The following is an 18,253-nucleotide window of genomic DNA, read 5'->3' on the forward strand; positions in this document are numbered from 1 at the left end:
GCTCTTGTAGTTGTAGCTTCCTTTCCTCTTCACAGGCCTTAGCATCCACGTTAACCTGCTGAACTGCCCAGTATGCTCGGTGTTCAATTCCCACTGGCAGGTGACACATCTTCCCAAAGACGATGCGATAGGGGGACATCCCGATAGGAGTTTTGTAGGCTGTCCGATATGCCCACAGAGCATCCTCCAACCTTGTGCTCCAATCTTTTCTGGAGGGGTTGACTGTCTTCTCTAAAATGCTCTTTATTTCCCTGTTTGAGATCTCTGCTTGCCCGTTGGCTTAAGGGTGGTAAGGACTGGATAGGCGGTGATGAACTCCGTACTTCTTCATAAATGCTTCGGCCGTTCGGTTGCAGAAGTGAGTGCCTTGATCGGAGATGATTGCCCTTGGTGACTTCTTTAGATTCACAAGTGCTTGTGGCTTTGGCTTCTATCCACTTTGATACGTAGTCAACTGCCACCAGGATGTAGGAGTTCCCATAAGATGAGGGAAAAGGACCCATGATGTCCATACCCCAGATGTCGAACACCTCACAAACTATTACTGGAACTTGTGGCATTTCATCCCTCGCGGAGATCCCACTGGTCAGTTGGCAACGGTCACAACCCTTGCAGAACTCGTATGCATCTCTATTCAGGGTTGGCCAGTAGAATCCGCTATCTAGCATTTTCCTGGCAGTCTTCCTTGGCCCGAAATGTCCTCCACATGCCAAGGAGTGGCAGTGTGTTAGTACATCTCGTTGCTCCCAGTCAGGAACACATCTTCTAATGACCTGGTCTGCTCCTGCCTTCCACAAGTATGGATCGACCCAGAAATAATACTTTGCTTCGCTCTTGATCTTCATCCTTTGAGCCTTTGTCACGTTGGCACCATTGGCAGTCCTCCTGTTATTAATTAGTTTGCCAAGTTCGCATACCAGGGATCCTGTCCTACCTTCCCCTTGCCCTTGGTTGTTGCGTCCTGACTAGTAAGTCTCATCACTTCTTCCCAATCGATCTTTCTTGCGGAGAAAATCACTTCACATAAATGCTCTTCCGGGAATCGATCTCTCACATCCTCACTGTTCCCTTCTTGTATTATTCTGCTCAAGTGGTCCGCTACCTTGTTTTCAACTCCCTTTTTGTCTTCTACCTCCAAGTCGAATTCTTGTAAAAGCAGCACCCATCTGATCAGTCAGGGCTTTGACTCCTTCTTCGCAATGAGATACTTAATCGCCGCATGATCAGTATAGACGATGACTCTAGATCCCAGTAGGTACTGCCTGAACTTTTCGAATGAATAGACAACCGCCAACATCTCCTTCTCGGTGGTGTCATAATTCCGTTGGGCTTGATTCAAGGTCTTAGATGCATAGAATATCACGTACCTTTTCCCATCGATCTTCTGACCCAGTACGGCCCCCACTGCGTAGTCACTAGCATCGCACATCACCTCGAAGGGGTGATCCCAGTTAGGAGCCTGAATAATCGGTGCAGAAATCAATTTTTCCTTAAGGAGGTTGAAAGCAGCCCTGCAATGCTCGTCGAAAACGAAATCCACCTTGTTCTGGAGAAGTCTGGTAAGGGGTTGGGCAATCTTGGCGAAATCCTTGATAAATCTCCGATAAAATCCAGCCTGGCCAAGAAAACCTCTTATTCCTTTCTGATCAGTAGGGAAGGGTAGTTTGGATATGACATCCACTTTAGCTTGATCCACCTGGGTCCCCTTTTCTGACACCACGTGTCCTAAGACAATTCCTTCTGTAACCATAAAGTGGCATTTCTCAAAGTTTAAAACCAGACTCTTTTCTTGGTACCTTTCCAGTACCACATCCAAATGTTGCAAGCACGAGTCGAAAGAGTCTCCATAGACAGTGAAATCATCCATGAAGATCTCTATACAATCTTCAATCAAATCCGAGAATATGCTCATCATGCACCGTTGGATGGTACCGGGGGCGTTGCATAGGCCAAATGGCATACGCCTATACGCATAGGTTCCAAATGGACAGGTGAACGTGGTCTTATCCTGGTCCTCCGGGTTCACGTAAATTTGAAAGTAACCACTGTACCCATCCAAAAAGCAAAAGTACTTCCTCCCAGCCAGTCGCTCCAGCATTTGATCGATGAATGGCAGGGGAAAATGGTCCTTCCTGGTTGTAGTGTTTAGCTTTCGGTAATCTATACAGATTCGCCACCCAGTAACTAGTCTGGTGGGCACTAGCTCATTCCTCTCATTCTTGACCACCTGGATCCCTGATTTCTTGGGGACCATATGGATTGGGCTGATCCATTCACTATCTGGTACCGAGTATATAATGTCCAGTGAGAGTAACTTCAAGATCTCCTTCAGTATCTCTTCCCGCATGTTTGGGTTCACCTTTCGTTGAGAATCTCTATGTGCCTTGGCTCCATCCTCCAGTCTAATGTGGTGCATGCAGACGTCCGGGCTTATACCCACCATGTCCGTCAGGCTCCACTTGCGGGGGTAGTGTGTCTGTAGGTAGAGGGTTCTTCTTTGAATCCTCCTCTTGCTCTTGTTCGGCATCTAGTTTTTCCTCCATACTGGCCGGTACCATGGCCCCTACGGATCCCGCTAGTTCCGACTTCTGACAAAATTCCGTAATTGCTTTTTCGATCTCCTCGTCAGTCTACCCTCGGCTACTGATCATATCACACCATGCAGCTGCTTCCACATCAGCCTGGGCATACACATCCAAGGTTTGGAGCTTTTCCTGCAATAATTCGGTCTCAAGAAATTCTTTGACTAAAGGGTCAATTACATCAACATAACATAGATTTTCAGAATCTATTGGTTTTTTCATGACTTCATTGATGTCAAAGACAAATTTCTCACCATTAAAGTCAATGCAGATTGTCCCCTCGGCTATATCCACAATTGTCTTAGTCGTTCTTAAAAATGGTCTTCTTAACAATATCCCGCTAGACTCCCTAGCTTCTGGTTAACTCATTTTTATGACATAAAAATCAGCAGGATAAGTAAAGTTTTGTATCCTGACCAACACATTTTCTAACACACCCTCAGGATTGATACATGACCTATCAGCCAGTTGGATCAACACCCTAGTATTTGACAATTTTACCCCCTTTAACCGATTATAAATGGATAACGGCATAACATTGATAGATGCTCCTAAATCACACATTGCATGCTCGATTTTCACATCTCCAATTGTTTATGGGTAAAGTAAACATACCTGGGTTGGCTCTCTTGGGCGGTAGTTTCTCCTGTACAATGGCTGACGCTATTCCTTCCACCATGATTTTTCCATCCTCCTGGGCCTTTCTGGCTATAAACTCCTTTATAAACTTCCCCAGAGGGGGCAGTCTCACGGCTTGGAGGAATGGTATGGTGACATCCAGCTTCCCAAAGATCGACATGAAATCCACAGGGTTTTCCTTCTTCCTCTTCGTCACAAACCGATATGGAAACGGTTTTTCTCCCTTAGCCTCTCCAGTCAGTCCTTGTGGACTTTCCCTTGGTGCCTCCTGGGTTTGAGGTTCCGATGTGGGCATTGTTCCTTCCGGTAGCTCATTTCCAGGTTGTGTTTCTCCCTCCTTTCCTTCCACAGTAGGCTTCTCGTTTAGAAAAAACGGATCCTCCATCTGAGGCAGAGGCCTCTTGAGTTCTTCTGCTGAGATGGTGTCGCTCAGCACCCTTTCTCTACTAGACTCCCCAACAGGGTTCTTGAGTTGAGGTCCATTGTAGGCTGTTTCGGACCGCAGTGTAATCTTGCTCACATTTTCCTTTTCAGGTAGATGGGAGTTTCCCTGAGTTCCCTTTCATTTCGCCCACCGAGTTAGCGAGCTGGGCCAACTGCCTGTTCATCATATCCATATTTGCCCTATGCTCCTTCTGGGCACTTAGCATTCCTTGCCTAGTTTCATTACTGGACTGCAAGTCGTTGTTAATGCTTTGCTGCGAGGCAAGCATCTCTCCCATCATGTCCTCCATGGACCTCCTCGACCTATTTGGGTGATGGAATTGGTTCGAGCTCTGGTGCTGGTTATACTGGGGTGGTGGGTTTGACTGGTAGCCCGAGAAATTTTGTTGGTTTTGGTTCTATGGGTACTGATTATACTGGGCAGGAGGGTTGTATTGGTCGTGGTTGTTTTGGTACTAATTTTGGTTTTGGTTGTGGCTGTTATGTTGAGATCCTGGGTTAAATTGGTTCTGGTTTTGGTTCTGGTTGTTTCGCTGATGGGGTGGCACATATGTATGTTAGAGTTTGTATACTAGAAATCACGTTTCGAGTGATTGAATACTGTAAAACTCTTATTTTATTTTCCAATGAATAAAACAGATTATTTTTGTCATAATGTTGTTATGTTTTACATTTAATGGATGTTAATGCATGTTTAAATGTATAAGTTAACTTAACAAAGTCTAAGTCTTTGTTTTAGTAGACCGGTTGTGGGCGTCGTCCACTTTAAGGTAATACGGTCAGTTCTAAACAAAGAAAAATATGAATTTCACAACCTAGATGGAATTAGACTACCCATCGAGAAAGGTTGCAATGTCAGTCCGTATATTTCTAAGCCTTACTGAAATAAGATGACATTGGTGTGGTATAGCATTGAACGGATCTAACAGCAAGACTTGCCTTGGGCTATCTACTGAAAGGCGAGGTCTTGATAAATATTTATTTCTTAATCAATGTAGGTTAGCATTGAGCATACGGTATTGATTATGCATTGCTTTGACTTATCAAATGGTGCGGGTTTTTCGTAGCCCAATTATCCTGATATATTGGGCAGTGGTGATCGATATCTAGCGGTGCTAGGATTGCTATTATATTGAATCGTGCACGAGGTGAGTCTCGTTTGATAATGTCCTCAAGAGGAGCGCGAAACTAAGTTTTATTATTCGGAACCTAGCTAGTTGGAGTATGATTACTCTATGAATAATAAATGAGTGTTTCATGCTAAGTCCACTCTTGGAATTAATAAGAAGTTAATTAATTAAGTCAATAGCAGACATTAATTAATTAATGGACATATTAATCTTAAGCACGGGAAATGAAAGATAAACGGAAACCCGGATTACTTATAATTTCGGATTTGGATGGGGAGAGTTCAATATTACTTCTGTAGTGGCTGCTCGTAATATTCCAATTATAACTTATATTAAATTGTGGGTTCAATTTAATTAGTAAAAAGTAAATTGGATGAGCCCATATCCAAAGCCTTCCATAGATCCCTGTCTGGGCCCAAAAGGAACTTAATATAAATAGGAGAATAAAGGAGACAGAAAATACACAATATCTCATATTGCAATTTTCGAAAATTTCGATCTCTCCCAGCTGTAGGAGATTTCGAATTTGAGTCCTATTCCAAAAAGGATTTCTTCTGTCTTCTTTATTTAAGTCCTAGTATTCTAGTAAGATCAGCCCACACTGATATTAGAGTACAGTTCGGGAACCAGAGAGAAGATTTGTGGTCTAGTACTTAAAGCTACACGTGGAGAAGTCGCTAGCCATCTTCAATTCTTTGGAGAATTAATTAGGTATTATTCTACTCCGTAGAAAAGCATGTTTTAGGTTTTCAATATTCTTAAAGCATGATTAATTCAAGTTATGAGCATGATACATGTGATAATTACGCGAATAGATTTTGTCTAAATAATCTGCTAAATAGATCTGATTATTATGTGATTTATTTACATGCTCTTCCGCTGCGTGCACCAACAATTGGTATCAGAGCCAGGTTTTGGCTCTGATTATTTGGATTTAAATTTCGCGAAATTCATGTATGCATGTCTTGATTGATTACGAAGCATGTTCTTGTGTTTTTATTTTTTTTATGTTTATGCATGTTGAACTCAAGAACATTCGAATCATAGAACTTGAATTATTCGAACGAACTAGATGTGCGATTCGTCGGCGCTTGCGCCGGGACGAATTGCGCTATGATCGATCGAAGAGGGTTGCCAATCGAGTGGGAGCCGAGGGCGACGGGCATGGGGCGACGCGCCGGCGAGCAAGGGCTCGCGCGCGCCACCGGCCAAGCCCGCCAAACCCTAGCCGGCCCCGATCAAACGGCGTGGTGGCTCGTCCGAGAGCTGCCGAGGCGCCAAGAATCCGACGAAACCCTAACCCTAACCCTAGAATCCTAGTCGACCCAGCCCTAACGAGGCGCAACCGAGAGCAGCAACGCCGGCAGGCGGCGTCTGCTGGAGCGCGCGAGCTCGTTGGGCAGTGGGAGATCGCCGGAAAGTCGCGGCTCCGGCTGTGCTTTCTGGCTTGACGTTGACGGAGGGAGATGCGGCGATGCCGCGGAAGGGAGAAGGAAGCAGCGCGCCATCGGTGCGAACTGTCGGCGGTGGTCGGGCGGCGAACACGCCGCTCCGGCGAGCATCTCCGGGAGGAGTCTTCAAATCTTCGTCGTGTTGATTCGTGCAAACCTCGAATCGCAAGATAATGACGAAAGATTATTTTAATGATTATTTAATTCCTAAATTAATAGAAATCATTAAAAATAATATTATTTAATGAAATAAAATATTTTGGGAAGATTTCCCTAGATTTTAGGAATATTTGGATTATTTTCTATATCTATGAATATTTTATATCCTAGATGATATAGATAAGAATAATTTAATAGTTTCCTAAATATAATATATCTAGAATCTATAATAAGATAAGATATATATAAGATTACATTAAATAATATATTTTAATTTTCTTCCTAATCTTGAACTTGGAAATTATATGAATTTAATTTTTCATGTCTAATTAAGATTATAAATAATGTACTTTATTTTAGATATATCTTATAGAATGACGTGAATAAGAATTAAATTCTAGAACAATAATTCCTAAACTAAGATATTAAAGATAATAAAAGATTTAATTATCCAGTAAATTAAATACCAACAGAATTTAATTAGTCTTAATCTGCCTTAAGGCTAAAGGATAATTAATTAAAACCATAACCCAAATGTCTAAGCGATAATTATGAACTTATAGTTTATATATGGTCTCCATCGGTTGGACTGCCACATTTTGTGAAGCTGATTTTCTAATATTATCGCCACCTACAGAGTAGGGACAATAATCCTACGAAAACAGTAAGTTCATAAGGGCGGACTTCTCAAATAATAAATAGAATGAACTAGAAAGTGGTTCCTAATATTATCGCCACCTACAGAGTAGGGACAATAATCCTAAGGAACTGCGAGTTTCAGGGTTCAATCAGAATTTATGAGATAGCTTGGTTTTGTTATCAACACATGAACATTGTTATGGGAGTGTGTTGTAGAAATAAAATTCTGTAATGCTAAACCTGATGGTCGTGCTTAGGCAGCATTAGATATGTCGACCTCCAGAGGAGGAAGCTATTGATATGTCGGTGTTGTGACCAGTAAATTGTCAAAATTTTAATGCGTATTAACCTCCAGAGGAGGATACAATTTATTAATTTGGCTGTTGTAAGATTTTGAAAAGTTTTATGGTTAATCTACTCAATTTCCTTACATAAGTTTATGACAAATAGTAAAATCTTCTGTTTGCAGTGCAATAAAATTCGTCAAGATGTCTTTTAATCCTCTTTCTGCCATTCTCAAAGAAAACAAACTCGAAGGCCAAAATTACATCGAATGGAAACAAAACTTGGATATCGTTCTCACAGCAGAAGAGTACAAGTTCGTACTCACTACTCCACGCCCAGCTGTCCCGGCTGCTAGTGCCAGCCAAGCATTGCGAGATGCGCATAGACGGTGGCATAAGGCGAATGAGATGGCTAAGTGCTACATGTTGGCTTCTATGTCATCAGTACTCAAGCATCAGCATTCTGCCATGGAAACTGCCGCCGAGATCATGACAAATCTCGCAAATCTTTTTGGTACTCAGAATCGAACGGCTAAGTCTCAAGCCTTTCGGAGTATCATGACGAAGTCTATGAAGGAAGGCTCGTCTGTGAGGCAACACGTCCTCGAGATGATGAGTCACCTCAACCAGATTGAGGTATTGGGAGGGACGATCGATCCCGAGTCCCAGGTTACTATAATCCTTCAGAGTCTTCCCCCTAGCTTCCAGCAGTTCAAGCTCAACTTTGAGATGAACAAACGGAATTATACTTTAGCAGAGTTGCTGACTGAACTTCAGTCGGCGGAGGACCTTATGGTTCAAGCTAAAGTAGCTATGATGAGTATCGCGCCTAATTCCTCTGGCTCTAAGGCTAGAAGAGGAAAGAAAAAGGCACCGAACCAAGTAGCAGTCAACAATGCTAAGGGAAAGAAGAAACAGCGGGGTGACAAGAAGCAAACTGGAAAATGCTTCAAGTGTGGAGAGAAAGGTCATTGGAAGCCAGATTGTCCTAAAAAGGGCAAGGCTACAGGTATGCACCATGCTCTAGTAGTCGAGTCATGTTTGGCTTTGACATCTACTCATACTTGGGTTATTGATACTGGAGCAACTGATCATATATGTTTTGATCCTGACTTGATGCAGGTGACAAGACGGCTACATGATCGTGAGATAGAGGTCCAGCTGGGCGACGCTACGAAAGTGGCGGCCGTTGCAGTGGGAGACGTTTATTTACGTTTTTCTAGTGATAGATTTTTGATTTTGAAGAATGTTTTGTTGATACCCTCTTTTAGAAGAAATTTAATTTCAGTTTCTAAATTGTCTTATGATGGATATTCGATTTCTTTTAATGACAATTGCGTTATTAAGAAAGATGGTTCTTATATCTGTCGCGGTATCATGGAAAACAATCTGTACACGATCACTTCTACACAATTTAATCAACGTAAATCAGAACTCAATGCTACATCGAAAATTTCTAAGAAAAGAAAAGAACCTTCAACTTCAATGAATGAAACGTACTTATGGCACCTTAGACTTGGTCATGCCAACGAAAGAAGGATTCATGCGATGGTTGATCAAGATCTTATTAAAGGTCTTGAGAAGGAACCGTTTTCGAAGTGTGAGTCCTGTCTCGAAGGCAAGATGACTAAGAGATCTTTTAGATCAAAGGGGAATAGGGCCAAAGAAGTACTTGAGCTCATTCATACTGATGTGTGTGGACCAATGTCAACCGAGGCAAGGGGCGGTTTTCGATATTTCGTCACCTTTACAGATGACTACTCGAAAATCGGATACATCTATTTGATGCGCTACAAGTCTGAAACTTTTGACAAGTTCAAGGAGTTTAAGGCTAAAGTAGAGACGCAACATGGTAAGAGTATCAAATGCCTGCGATCTGATCGCGGAGGCGAATACCTAAGTGCCGAGTTTTTGGACTATTTATCGGTAGCTGGGATTGAATCCCAAACGACTGCGCCGGGCACACCCCAGCAGAATGGCGTGGCTGAAAGAAGGAATAGGACCTTATTAAATATGGTCAGATCGATGATGAGTTATGCACGGTTACCTGTTTCGTTTTGGGGTCATGCTTTGCTTTCTGCAAACTATCTCTTAGACGTCTTACCTTCTAAATCTGTTCCTACTACCCCATATGAGTTGTGGAATGGGCGTAAGCCCAATCTAGAACATCTCAGAGTATGGGGGTGTCCGGCTCATGTATTGGAAAAGGATCCAACTAAGCTGGAATCTAGGACTGAGGTTTGCGTGTTTATAGGATACCCTAGAGGAACGAAAGCTTATGAATTCTATAGTCTCAGAGATCAGAAAGTGATTGTGAGCACTCATGCCACATTCTTAGAGGAAGACTATGTAATGAATCATAAGTCCAGCAGTGAGATTGCTCTAGAAGAGCTAACTCAAGTTTCAACTTCCATTAACCAAGAACAATTACCAAGTGTAACAACAATTCCAGAAACTTCAACTAATACTCCAGATATTGTAGTGCCGCGCCGCAGTGGGAGGGTCTCTCATGAGCCCGATAGATACATTGGTTTGGGTGAGTGTATGGATCACTCCTCGGACAGCAATGTACTGGATCCCTGGAATTTTGCAGAGGCGCAGGCTGATGTCGATCATTGCGAATGGGTGAAAGCAATGGATTCGGAACTACAATCTATGTTAGACAAAGACGTCTACGATTTGTCTGTCCTACCCGAAGGCTGTACTGCCATTGGGAGCAAGTGGATATACAAACGTAAACGTGGACCCGATGGACGAGTTAAAGTCTTCAAGGCAAGACTAGTGGCTAAGGGGTATACCCAAAAGGAAGGTATCGATTACGATGAGACCTTCTCCCCAGTGGCCATGCTCAAATCGATCCGTATACTTTTGTCTATAGCAGCTTACATGGATTGGGAAGTATGGCAGATGGACGTTAAGACTGCGTTTCTAAACGGGAGTCTTGAGGAGACCATCTACATGGAACAACCCGAAGGCTATGTAGTGAAGGGCAAGGAACACATGGTTTGGAAGCTTAAGAAGGCCATTTATGGTCTCAAGCAAGCATCTAGATCATGGAACCAGTGTTTCGATCAAACTGTTCAAAAGTTTGGATTCGAAAAATGCCCTAATGAAAGCTGCGTGTATAAGAAGGTTGAAAAAGGAAATGTTGTGTTCTTAGTTTTGTATGTAGATGACATTCTTCTAATTGGAAACAATAAAAAGATGTTGTCATCAGTGCGAACTTGGTTGTCCAGCCAGTTCGAGATGAAAGATATGGGTGATGCGGGACACATTCTCGGTATCAAGGTTCTTAGGAACCGAGGTAAGAAAATGTTGTGCTTATCCCAAGAATCTTACATCGAAACGGTACTTAGACGCTTTAGCATGCAAGATGCCAAGAAAGGTTTCCTACCTTTTAGACATGGCATCCAGTTGTCTCAAGAGATGTGTCCTAAGACAGCATCTGAGATAGCAGAGATGAGAAGAATACCATATGCCTCGGCAGTTGGTAGTCTCATGTATGCTATGCTTTGTACTAGACCCGATATCTGCTTTGCTGTTGGCATGGTAGCAAGATATCAATCAAATCCCGGCCAAGGACATTGGACTGCCGTAAAGAACATACTCAAGTACCTTAATCGGACTAAGGACTATGTTCTAGTTTACAATGCAGCCGAGCTCTGTCCTTTAGGATATACAGATTCAGACTTTCAGGCTGATCTGGATTCGAGAAAATCAACTTCCGGATATGTGTTTACCTTAGGAGGTGGAGCTATAGTTTGGAAGAGTGTAAAGCAGAAATGCATTGCAGACTCTACCATGGAAGCCGAGTATGTAGCCGCTTCGGAGGCTGCAAAGGAGGCTGTATGGCTTAAGAACTTCCTTCTGGACTTAGGTGTGGTTACGAATATGCCCAAGCGCATCACCGTTTATTGTGATAACTCTGGTGCTGTGGCAAATTCGAGGGAACCACGGGCTCATAAGGCGAGCAAGCACATAGAGAGGAAGTATCATATCATTCGAGATATAGTGCAGAGAGGAGACATACAAGTGGTCAAGATTGAGTCAGAAAACAACCTGGCAGATCCTTTCACGAAGGCGTTAGCGGTAAAGCCGTATGAAAGCCATGTTGAAGGAATGGGAGTTCGACTAATTCAAGACCTCAATCCGCTTTCAGTATAAGTGGGAGATTTAGACGTTAGCACATTTTGTATACTCGAAAGTGTTTTGAGTATAAGTGGGAGATTGTTAGAGTTTGTATACTAGAAATCACGTTTCGAGTGATTGAATACTGTAAAACTCTTATTTTATTTTCCAATGAATAAAACAGATTATTTTTGTCATAATGTTGTTATGTTTTACATTTAATGGATGTTAATGCATGTTTAAATGTATAAGTTAACTTAACAAAGTCTAAGTCTTTGTTTTAGTAGACCGGTTGTGGGCGTCGTCCACTTTAAGGTAATACGGTCAGTTCTAAACAAAGAAAAATATGAATTTCACAACCTAGATGGAATTAGACTACCCATCGAGAAAGGTTGCAATGTCAGTCCGTATATTTCTAAGCCTTACTGAAATAAGATGACATTGGTGTGGTATAGCATTGAACGGATCTAACAGCAAGACTTGCCTTGGGCTATCTACTGAAAGGCGAGGTCTTGATAAATATTTATTTCTTAATCAATGTAGGTTAGCATTGAGCATACGGTATTGATTATGCATTGCTTTGACTTATCAAATGGTGCGGGTTTTTCGTAGCCCAATTATCCTGATATATTGGGCAGTGGTGATCGATATCTAGCGGTGCTAGGATTGCTATTATATTGAATCGTGCACGAGGTGAGTCTCGTTTGATAATGTCCTCAAGAGGAGCGCGAAACTAAGTTTTATTATTCGGAACCTAGCTAGTTGGAGTATGATTACTCTATGAATAATAAATGAGTGTTTCATGCTAAGTCCACTCTTGGAATTAATAAGAAGTTAATTAATTAAGTCAATAGCAGACATTAATTAATTAATGGACATATTAATCTTAAGCACGGGAAATGAAAGATAAACGGAAACCCGGATTACTTATAATTTCGGATTTGGATGGGGAGAGTTCAATATTACTTCTGTAGTGGCTGCTCGTAATATTCCAATTATAACTTATATTAAATTGTGGGTTCAATTTAATTAGTAAAAAGTAAATTGGATGAGCCCATATCCAAAGCCTTCCATAGATCCCTGTCTGGGCCCAAAAGGAACTTAATATAAATAGGAGAATAAAGGAGACAGAAAATACACAATATCTCATATTGCAATTTTCGAAAATTTCGATCTCTCCCAGCTGTAGGAGATTTCGAATTTGAGTCCTATTCCAAAAAGGATTTCTTCTGTCTTCTTTATTTAAGTCCTAGTATTCTAGTAAGATCAGCCCACACTGATATTAGAGTACAGTTCGGGAACCAGAGAGAAGATTTGTGGTCTAGTACTTAAAGCTACACGTGGAGAAGTCGCTAGCCATCTTCAATTCTTTGGAGAATTAATTAGGTATTATTCTACTCCGTAGAAAAGCATGTTTTAGGTTTTCAATATTCTTAAAGCATGATTAATTCAAGTTATGAGCATGATACATGTGATAATTACGCGAATAGATTTTGTCTAAATAATCTGCTAAATAGATCTGATTATTATGTGATTTATTTACATGCTCTTCCGCTGCGTGCACCAACAATGTAGGGTTCAAGTTCTGGTTTAGAGGGTTTTGGTTCTGAGGATGCTGGTTTCGTCCTACCCAGTTAGACTGGTAGTCAGGGTTTGTTGGGCCACGGTTGGGATTTTGGTTCGGGTGGGGGTTGGGTTGATTTGGAGCCTGGTTTTGGTTCTGATTCTGAGTTCCATCTCCCCATCGGAAATTTTGGTGGTCCCTCCATGGTGCATCCTTCTGCCTTCCCGGAATCCAATTGCCGTTGGAATTGTAGTATCCTGCGGCATTTGCTTGCTCCACATCCAACGAGTTGTCCGGCTGGTCATATGGTAGTTCTGGGGCCTCTTTGCCTCCTGTCGGAGAAGGTGGTGGAGTGTTCTGCTTGATTGCAGTCAGCAATTCCTTCTTTAATTCCTCCATCTTCAAATCCATCCGCTCCTCCCGGTCAGTAGCCGAAGCACTTGCTACCCTTTCTCTGCTGTACCCATCCCTCGCGTTGTCGTACGTCTTCTTCGTATTCAACAGCTTGCGTAACACTTTTTTGGCTTCACTTACTCTCAACTGGGTGAAATCGCCTCCAGATGATGAATTCGCCAGATCATAGAAGGTGTTGTGCACCTCTATCTCCTTCGTGCGATGGTTGGGGCATGACTCCAGAAGGCTCATGTACTTCTCCCAGTACTCGCTCAGGGTTTCATCATATTCTTGTCTTATGCACGATATTTTCCTCTTCAATGCTTTTGTCTTTGAAGACGGGAAGAACTCGGCTAGGAAAACTGACTTGAAATCGGCCCATGTATTGATAGAGTCGGCTGGCAGGCGCATGAACCAAGTGTTGGCTTCTCCCTTTAGGACAAAAGGTAGGGCCTTCAGTCTGTAATCGTCCTCGCTTGCTCCTGCTGGCCGCCTATGCGCCTTACAGATTTTGCAGAATTCATTTAAGAATTCGTATGGTCCCTGGGGTAACCACTATGGCTTGTGGGGGGTCTCCGTCGGCGTGTGCGGTAAGTGTTGCGAGCTCGGGATCTTCCTCACCTTGGTCAGCCATTCTCACTAGTGTTCTTACTGGTTGGGGTGGAAGCTCCGGGAGTTGGTATTCTAGTTCCTCTTTCTCCTCATCGCTACTCGTGCCTAGGTCGGACAGTGCTGTCGACAGGCCAGAACGAGTGGTAACGAGTATTGTTCCTCGGGGAAGTATCCTTGGTCTCCACTGGCCAGGAGCTGAGCCACTTCTCATAAACTGAAAACAAAAAGAAAAGGAAAATTATAAACAGTATGTACACCAAAAAGATCACACACAATAACAGGTATGAACGCCATCCATTCCCGGCAACGGCGCCATTTTGGAAGGTCAGGTTTTCTTTCCTCGGGTTTTCGTATGTCTATGGGAGTGTATCCAACTGATCAGGAAGAGATTCTCGACCCAGCTGAGTCGTTGGTACGACAACCGAGACCTGGCTTCAACAAGTTTCCTCAACCCACTTCTACTAATTAGTATAATGGAGGTAAGGGTCGAATCCCACGAGGATGGACACGTTTTGATAACTGCGGTGACTTTCTTGGGTGTTTTGGTTAGCTACCACGCTTGGGTTGAGATTTTACCTAAGCGAGAAATAAAGGTGGTACTCTACTGACTAGTAGGCGTGAAAATAACAGGCATGTGGTGGTGTTCGTGAAAGTAGGGGACAAGGTGTCTCAGAGGCATATGGAAAGTACACAGTTACTAAAAGAGGAAAATTAGACAACAAGTTATATCTGGTGGCTGGTGGCTCTCTGACAGGTCTGGATAGTACAACTGAAAAGTAGGGAACAAAAGCAAAAGTAACTCAAAAGTAAAAGTGGTCCAAACTAAAGTTGATTTTGACGTTTTCTTCTTCACCAAGTATTGACAAAAATCATATGAACACAAACACCATAACTAAATTCAGATTCATAACCTCAAACACAAGATCCATTGATTAAAATGCTCAACTTAGAACAAACGATGAAACTGCAATTTTACTTCTACTAACTGACATGAAAGGTGGTGATCACGGCGCAGAAAAGAAACTCATGCATGGAAATTTGACTAAACATAACTACAACTTCAAATCGACAACTCCAGATAAGAAAACACTTAGAAATTAAAAGCAACAACTAGATCTAATTTCCCTAGGCAGAATGAAGCAAACTCGAACCAAAGCGACATACGAAATAGAAACTTCATAATTTAAGCGTTGGAACTTCACAAAGTATTTCAAAAGGCAACAACGATGAGTGTTTGCAACAAAACCAACAACGAAAGCAAGTAAATATTAAACTAGAAAGCAAAGTAACGATTGTTTGGCCACTTCGGGCGATGATACTGCTATACTACTACGATAACTGGCTGGAACGGTGGATCGATGACTTCTCCGGCAGACTTCTAGACGTCAAGTGACCATGGCTGTGGCGAGGAACGAGAGATTGGACAATGCTGAAGGAACTGATCTTCTAGAGAGAATTCTACTAAGTGTATCCTTGAACCGAGAACTAAAGGCCGAACTCTAAGAGCGAACTCTTTCTCTCTCTCCAAGTGGCTTCTTTTATAGGGAAGCTTGCCCTTGCTTTTAGGGTAGACTTTTATGCCCTTGTTAATGATCATCCCAGCTATCCTTCTTCTCCATCTCGAGCCTTTTCTCTGGCATGCATCCTGGTCAGTATTGCACCCTTCTAGCGCCCTTTTCACTTGCGTCACCTAAATCGTCTCCTACTGGCTTGGATCCTTTAATCCTGCACACTTGAGCAACTGTTTTGCAGATAATACATGCATTTCACTACATACTGACCAGTAACCAAGGCTTAGAATACGACTTATCAACACTTTATGCCCTAGAACTATACCTTCTTTCACCATAAAATGGCATTTCTCCCAATTAAGAACAAGGTTAGTTTCTACACATCTCTGCAAAACCTTAGCTAGATTGTCAAGACAATGATCATAAGATTTACCAAACACAGAAAAATCATCCATTAAAACTTCCATCACCTTCTCAATCAAATCATGAAATATGGCCATCATACATCTCTGGAAAGTGGCGGGGGGCCGGGGGCATTACACAAACCAAAAGACATTTTTCTATAAGCTTAAATACCATAAGGACATGTAAAAGCAGACTTATGTTGGTCTTCGGGGGCAATTGCAATTTGATTATACCCAGAATAACCATCAAGAAAACAGTAATAATCGTATCCCCCTAGTCTATCAAGCATTTGATCAATAAAAGGTAGAGGGAAATGATCTTTCCAAGTGGCTGCATTTAACATCCTATAATCAATGCATACTCTCCATCCTGTGGCTACCCTAGTGGCTATCATTTCTCCAGCCTGGTCGGGTACTACTGTCATCCCCCCTTTTTTAGCTACTACTTGCGTAGGACTTACCCACTCACTATCAGATATTGCATAAATAATCCCTGCGTCTAGTAACATTATCACCTCTTTTCTTACTACATCTTGCATGATAGGGTTAAGTCTACGTTGGTTTTGCACACGAGGTTTATGCCCTTCCTCAAGTAAAATTCTATGCATGCATGTGGTGGGGCTAATTCCTTTTAGATCATTAATAGACCATCCTATGGCAGACCTATACTTGTTCAAAATGCATAAAAGCTTCTCACACTCTTGCTCACTTAATGCAACGGATACAACAACAGGGTAAGTGTTTTCCGGCCCTAGGAAAGCATACCTGAGATGGTCGGGAAGAGGTTTAAGCTCTACTTTGGGCGGTCCCCGTGACTTTCCCACCGTTCTTCTCCTTTTTGCCTCTTCTTCGGGAGTGCGTAATGGCAAAAATGCATTCCCCATTTGGGGGGTTCTTTCTGGTAGCACTTCCAATTCTGCAATGATGGCACATACGTTAGCATCACAAGAAGATAAATCAGTGTTAGGAGTAAAAGAATTTTTGAGACAAGTTTCAAGAGGGTCCTGGTTTTGGTGATAAGTGACTTCTACTTCTTCAACACAATCGGTGACGATTTGGATGACACTGCATTCATGGTAGCCTTCTGCCCCTTCTTTTCCATGAAATTTCAGGGCGTCGTAGATGTTGAATGTAATGCTCTCATCATGTAGCTTTAATGTAAGCTCTCCCTTATGTACATCTATCATGGCTCCCCCAATAGCTAAAAACGGTCTTCCAAGTATCAAGGGAACCTTCTTGTCCTCCTGCATGTCAAGAACAACAAAATCAGCTGGAAAAATAAATTCTCCAACTCTTACCAAGACATCTTCTACTATCCCCATTGGTGTTGTTGTGCTCCGATCTGCCATTTGCAGCGTGATTGAGGTGGGACGAATGCTGTCAACATCAAGTTTCCTGTAAAAAGACAAAGGCATCAAGTTAATGCTAGAGCCTAGATCATATAACGCCCTACCCTTTACATCATTCCCCAAAACAAAAGATAAAGTAAAACTCCCTCGATCCTTGTGCTTAGTGGGTAATCCCTTTTGGATGATAGCACTGCAATTCTCTATTAGGCCTACTGTCTCATATTTCCCCCATTTCCTTTTTCTTGCCACCACATCTTTCAGAAATTTGGCGTAATTGGGCATTTGTTGCAGGGCTTCTACTAGTGGAATATTGATGTGGACTTTACTCATTGCTACCAAGAATTTGGCAAACTGAGCATCAAGCTTCTTGCTCTGCAGACGTTGAGGATACGGGACAGCGATACTGTTCTATGCGGGGTTGTTTGGCTGCTGATGTCCAGCCGGCGGGCCGCCGCGATGAAGTGTGGCGGTCGCCGGGCTTCCGCCAGTGGCCAAGCCTAAGTTCTCCTCGACCTGCTAGGTATAGACGGCGGACCGCCGTGTTGGGGTGCGGCGGACAGCCGCACTGCTTCGTCAGATGCATCCCCAGACGGCTTCTCTGCCTCCCTTCTTCTCATTCCTAGATCTCCTGCCTCTGGCAGTTGATATGTAGTTCCGCTGCGCAGTTGTACGGCGTGGCATCTTCCTCTCGGATTAACCTCTGGCAGGCTAGGAAGGGTACCTGGGGTGTGCCTGTTTCCTATGGTCGTGGCTATGATCCCAAGATTAATATCCAGCATCTCAACTTGAGCAACTAGGGTTGCCAACCCTCTTTCCAAGGTGCTTGTGTTTCTTTCTAGATTTTCCAACCGCTGGTTCGTCAGATTTCTAGTTGATTTTCCCAAGTAGAGCGGGGTTGATCTTCCATACCTGCACATAATTCAGACGAGTTATCAGAGCAGTAATCTTGTGCATCACAGGAAAA

The 18,253-nt window shown here is 42.7% G+C and overlaps 1 pseudogene; it reads right to left on the reverse strand.

Moving 5' to 3' along the window:
• Positions 1-16,036, reverse strand: part of LOC148932515 (uncharacterized) — a 151,366-nt pseudogene extending 135,330 nt beyond the window's left edge.
• Between the last annotated feature and the right edge of the window lie 2,217 nt (positions 16,037-18,253).

Source organism: Salvia hispanica, chromosome 2, assembly GCF_029641045.1.
Source record: "Salvia hispanica isolate PSC_SH4W2 chromosome 2, Shi_PSC_v1, whole genome shotgun sequence".
In the NCBI taxonomy this organism is placed as follows: Eukaryota; Viridiplantae; Streptophyta; class Magnoliopsida; order Lamiales; family Lamiaceae; genus Salvia; species Salvia hispanica.